The sequence below is a fragment of the Arachis ipaensis genome, chromosome B4, assembly GCF_059453495.1.
Source record: "Arachis ipaensis isolate K30076 ecotype BB chromosome B4, ASM5945349v1, whole genome shotgun sequence".
Taxonomy (NCBI): domain Eukaryota; kingdom Viridiplantae; phylum Streptophyta; class Magnoliopsida; order Fabales; family Fabaceae; genus Arachis; species Arachis ipaensis.
This window is the reverse complement of record NC_142439.1, coordinates 55989534-55996107: the sequence shown is the minus strand read 5'-3', so window position 1 is coordinate 55996107 and position 6574 is coordinate 55989534.

Genomic DNA, 6574 nt, shown 5'->3' with positions numbered 1-6574 from the left:
TCTGAACTTAGATTGGTGTGTGAACACGAAACTTAGTTCCTTGCCATATGCAGCAATTGGGATCATATGCAGAAAACCTCATGTGCTTTTATTAAGAAAATAACTATGAACTAGAAAAAGAAACTATGAACTAGAAATTAAACTATTGTTTAAGTAGTTTCCCTGATTGGTTGGAGCTAGTGACTAGTCATGCTGAGGTAGAAATGTGCTTTTAATGAAGTTTTTTGGTGGAACACCAAACTTAGAATCTCACATTCACCCTTGAATTGTTTTGGTGTGCAACACCAAACTTAGCTCCTTGCAATACAGATAAATCTACTTAACTCTTTTATTGAAATAACTAGAAAAGAAAAACTACCTTTGGTTGGGTTGCCTCCCAACAAGCACTTCTTTAACGTCATTAGCTTGACATGCTGTTCCTGACTTTCTTCCTCTTCTTCCAGTTTGTTAAGAGGAATGACTTCAAGTGGATAAAGGAGCTAGTTAGTGCCACTTGTTGTGAATGCTTCTTTCCAGCAAGCTTTCCCTTGTGATTGGCTTGAGTGAACTTGCTTGTTGGCTCAGGAGTTGGATTGTTCTTCGACCTTCTCTTCTTCATGGATATGATCCTTTGTTTCTCGGTCACAATCCTCATTTTGGTGCTTGTTTCTACTGCCTTCACATCCTTGATCTCAGAACTTGGTTGTTGTTGGACAGTTGGAGTATCCTGTTCATCAAAAGCTTCCTAAATTTGTGGTTCAATGAACCCTTCCTCTTTGCAACTCTCTGTGTCATTGGAGTGTGATCTCCCTTGATTGACTTTCTCCCTTTCTTGTTCTTCTGATTCCTCCCTTGGGTTTGCCATGGTATCACTAGAAGAATTGTGGGTAGGGATTTGCTTTGATAGATATCCAATTTGTGCTTCTAGCTTTTGAATGGCAGCACCATGATTTTGTAAGTTGGATATCACTTCTTCCTTAAAGCTTTTCAAATCGGCCACATCTCTGCCCATAGTTGCAATCATTCCTTCTATCCTGTTTAATTGATCTTGAAATTGTTGGTTCGGATTGGGTTGATGAGGTTGATTATCTTGGCTGTGATATGGTGGCTGGGAGTATGTGTTTTGTGTGGGCTGATAGAGTCTTTGGTTGGAGTGTTGGTAGTGGTATGACTCTTGTGTGTAGTGGAATGAGTCTTGTGGATAGTGAAATGAATTGTATGAATTTGAGAAGGAATTTTGTGTTGAGAAATGCTCAAGTGATGAAGAATTTGGATATGTAAAACTAGGAGGTGAGGTTGGATAATTCAGAGGTGATGGCTCTTGATGAATGGGGTGTGAATAAGTTAAATCTCTTTGGTTTTGATCTTCCCAGCCACAACTTGAGTAGTGATCAAATTCACCAAAACATGGACCATTTTGTGGCTTTGGGAAGTACCCCGTTTCCTGTTCCTGATACTCCCACCCACCATGAGCATAATAACATGAATCATTCTGTGGTGGTGGAGAGTTTCTCATGAATTTTGATTGACCAAAAGATGATGGATACTCCTTTCTTTTTTGCAATGTGCTCAGTCTCAAACAATACTCATCCAAAGATAGTGGAAATTCCATAATGAGGCAATATTACAAACAGCTAGTGGTTAGTATGCTAACAAGTGAATAAGCAAAGAAAACAAATTAAAATTTGCAGAAATTAGCAGTAATAAACTGAAACAAAAACTATTAACAAAAGAAAAGAAAAATTGCTCAATCTAGTTAACTTCCAATTGGAGAATTGTCAATCGAAAACCAATCCCCGGCAACGGCGCCATAAACTTGATGCGCATAAACTAGTTATGCTACGATTTAGGAAATTGCACGATCGGCAAAATTCCTTCCGGCAAGTGCACCGGTTATCGTCAAGTAAAAACTCACAATAGAGTGAGGTCGAATCCCACACGGATTGGTTGAGTGAGCAATTCGGATTAGAAGTATGTTCTAGTTGAGCGGAATCAAGATTTAGATGAGAATTGCGGAATGTAAAATTGCATGAATTAAAGAGCGAGAAGCTAAATTGCTGAAATTAAAAGGGATGGGGGTGATTGCATGAATTTAATTGCAGAATGTAAAGAGAAGTGGTAAATCAGAAATGGGGAGTCATTGGGTGTTAGGAGATATTGAGATCTCCGAATCAAAACAACTTTTATCCCTTCCTCAACCAATGCATTCATTGAATTTTGCTTGGCAATCTTATATGATTGGATCCCAATCCCTTGGCTCACCAATTCTCTCTAAAAACAAACAAATTCCCAATCCCTTGGTTTAAATGTTCATAAGAAGAGATGATGCTCGATCACTGATTATACCACACAGTTTCATGAACCACAATTTGGTAGGATTACATGTCACAATATCCATCCAAACCCCAATCCAATTCACTGTGAGAAAGCTTCTCTAGCATGAATCCTCCATTCCTTTCCCAAGGTTCCGAAGGATTCCAATTATGGGTAGTTTCTTTCCCAAGACAACTACCCAATGGAATTAGATCGAGAAGCTTTCTAACAAAATTCAAGAGAAAAGATTGAAGAAGAAGATAAAACTATTATTGATTCATTGAATTACAATAGAGCTCCCTAACCCAATGAAAGGGGTTTAGTGAGTCATAGCTCTGAATTCAATTACAAAACTAAAAGAAAATCATCCAAAGTTCCCCGTGTAAAAAAAGTTCCCCCTCAGGGGCTGGATTCCCCCTCAATCCCCCCGTCAAATGCAGGAACTAAGGCCTTTAAATAGGCTCCCTAAATTACAAAATGAAAATGAAATTCAAAGCAAATTACAATCAAATGAAAATAAACTATTCTAGATGATTCTTGTGGCCTTGATTTGGTGTTGTTGATGGGCCTTGCTTGCTTGAAGGGTAGAGTGACATAATTGATCCAAAAAGGATAATGATCCATTAAACTACACTCAAACGTTGCACCCCCCTTTCTTGAGTCGTCACTTTGTTCTCTTGTCAACCTTGCCAATTTGATGCCAAATATAGACTATTATACCTCGTTGGAAAGCTATGGATGTCAGCTTTCTAACGCAACTGGAAGCACCTCAATTGGATTTCTACAACTCGAGTTATACTCCATGGAAGGTGAAGAGGTCAGCTGGCCTGATTGCATGTTGGTACTATGCTCTTCTATGCACATTACGGGGCTGTTTTCTCCCTCAATTTTTAGTATCCACCATGCATGCCATATATGCTTGGAAAGCTCTAGATGTCTTCTTTCCAATGCCTTTTGAATCACCTCATTTGGAGTTTTGTAGCTCAAGTTATTTATGTTTGAAGAAGGCATGGTCAAGCTGTTCCATATAACACGTTTAAGCTCCAGTTTAAGCTTAAACTGGAGCTTAAACGCTGGCACTCCCTGGAGGCACAAGCTCGAGCACGTTTAAGCTTCAGTTTAAGGTTAAACTGAAGCTTAAACGTGGAAATGAGAAAGCAACCCTGGAGGAGAAAAATAGTCGAACACGTTTAAGCTCCAGTTTAAGGTTAAACTGGAGCTTAAACGTGGAATGCTCCTGGTGCCTTTCTTACTTCTGGCGTTTAACCTCCAGTTTAAGGTTAAACTGGAGGTTAAACGTGGAAATGCTCCCCTGGTGAGATTCTCACTTCTGGCGTTTAACCTCCAGTTTAAGGTTAAACTGGAGGTTAAACTTCAATTCCAGCATTATATGGCTTGGTAGTTTAAGTTCCAGTTTAAGCTTAAACTGGAACTTAAACTCCACATGTGATATTCAAGCTTCCTTTATTGATTTTGTTGCTTCCTTGCCTAGCCTCTTCTTCCCTGAAATCATCCAAACAATTGCATCAAAGTCTTGCAAAATTTCATGAGAAATCTTCCATTCATAGCATTCAAGTAATATAACTAAAAACTCATGGAATTTGCATCAAAATCTTCATGTTGAATGATTTAAGACAAGCATGACTATTTGGCCCAAATGATTACTTAAGGCTCAAGAAAATGCATAAAACAACTAAAAATAAAAGAAAAAGGCTAGTGAAACTAGCCTAAGATGCCTTGGCATCACAACACCAAACTTAATCCTTGCTTGTCCCCAAGCAAGTTCTGAATTATTGAGAAGAAAGAATGAAACATAAAGTAAATTCATTAGCCATATCAGTAAGTAATTGACATTGATTAATGGCGTGTTCATGCAGAAAGTTGTTGCAGCATCACTTTATTGTTTCTTAGGTAAGAATGTCACTTTTTATGTTTCCACTAAAACACTGCTTATGGCCTCTTGTTATTCACATATCCTTGGCAAGTTTCTTTTCTTTGTTTTTCTTTTTCTTTGAGCTTATTTGCTCCTTGTTGCTCAGTGTCATGTGTTGCTCAAGCCTTTGGCATTTTCTTTTTCTTATTAGTGCACTACACATATCCACTACAGGCATTTTAGTTCACATTTCTTCTTGAGACATTGGTGCCCAGCACCTCTTTGTGTGACTAAATGTTTTGTATTTAGGTTGCTCTTGATAATGGACTTTTGGTTGATAATCCCGGGTTAGTTAACCCAAGTTACCAAGTGTTGAAACACTCCTCAGAACCTATTCATCCAAGCATATCCTTAATACATAAACACCACAGGCATTTGTCTCAGAAGTTCAAACCATTGGTGCCTAGCTTATTTTCTCAATTTTTTTGCTTTTTGGTTGCCCTTTTTCAGTGGCTTTTTCTTCTTCTTCTTCTTTCTTTTTCATGGCCAAAGACATTTATTCATCAAGATCCATAGACAGCATCCTAATTTCCACTAAAAGTGACAATTCTAACTTTATTTCTTAGTGAGCTGACTATTCAATCAAACATGCATACCACCACTTAATCTTATTTGATTTCTTACTAAATGGAATTGAGTTACTTTTGTTCAAACTTTTCTTTTATTTTTGGAAACAGAACAAGCATGGCAAGCATACATTTAAGCAAGTGAAGTTTATCCAGACACTTAGACTATCACTTATTTGGAAATTAAACAAACAGACAAACAAAAACTGCAATGACTCAAACTTAAAGCAGGGGTGCATGCAAACTTCCAATGTCAGCAATTCAAAGTACAAGCAATTAAGTGACAATACAACCTTTTAGCATCTTCTTTGTTGTTCATCATCCTTCCTAGTCTTGGTGTTCTCTTTGATGATGATGTATATTCCTTCCATGAGATTGATTGTCTTCCTGCAAAGCTATTAGAAGTTGCTTGTTCCCCAAGCACTTTGAGAATTGGTTAGCATGCATGGATGTTTGTAGGCCTCTGAACTTAGATTGGTGTGTGAACACGAAACTTAGTTCCTTGCCATATGCAGCAATTGGGATCATATGCAGAAAACCTCATGTGCTTTTATTAAGAAAATAACTATGAACTAGAAAAAGAAACTATGAACTAGAAATTAAACTATTGTTTAAGTAGTTTCCCTGATTGGTTGGAGCTAGTGACTAGTCATGCTGAGGTAGAAATGTGCTTTTAATGAAGTTTTTTGGTGGAACACCAAACTTAGAATCTCACATTCACCCTTGAATTGTTTTGGTGTGCAACACCAAACTTAGCTCCTTGCAATACAGATAAATCTACTTAACTCTTTTATTGAAATAACTAGAAAAGAAAAACTACCTTTGGTTGGGTTGCCTCCCAACAAGCGCTTCTTTAACGTCATTAGCTTGACATGCTGTTCCTGACTTTCTTCCTCTTCTTCCAGTTTGTTAAGAGGAATGACTTCAAGTGGATAAAGGAGCTAGTTAGTGCCCCTTGTTGTGAATGCTTCTTTCCAGCAAGCTTTCCCTTGTGATTGGCTTGAGTGAACTTGCTTGTTGGCTCAGGAGTTGGATTGTTCTTCGACCTTCTCTTCTTCATGGATATGATCCTTTGTTTCTCGGTCACAATCCTCATTTTGGTGCTTGTTTCTACTGCCTTCACATCCTTGATCTCAGAACTTGGTTGTTGTTGGACAGTTGGAGTATCCTGTTCATCAAAAGCTTCCTGAATTTATGGTTCAATGAACCCTTCCTCTTTGCAACTCTCTGTGTCATTGGAGTGTGATCTCCCTTGATTGACTTTCTCCCTTTCTTGTTCTTCTGATTCCTCCCTTGGGTTTGCCATGGTATCACTAGAAGAATTGTGGGTAGGGATTTGCTTTGATAGATATCCAATTTGTGCTTCTAGCTTTTGAATGGCAGCACCATGATTTTGTAAGTTGGATATCACTTCTTCCTTAAAGCTTTTCAAATCGGCCACATCTCTGCCCATAGTTGCAATCATTCCTTCTATCCTGTTTAATTGATCTTGAAATTGTTGGTTCGGATTGGGTTGATGAGGTTGATTATCTTGGCTGTGATATGGTGGCTGGGAGTATGTGTTTTGTGTGGGCTGATAGAGTCTTTGGTTGGAGTGTTGGTAGTGGTATGACTCTTGTGTGTAGTGGAATGAGTCTTGTGGATAGTGAAATGAATTATATGAATTTGAGAAGGAATTTTGTGCTGAGAAATGCTCAAGTGATGAAGAATTTGGATATGTAAAACTAGGAGGTGAGGTTGGATAATTCAGAGGTGATGGCTCTTGATGAATGGGGTGTGAATA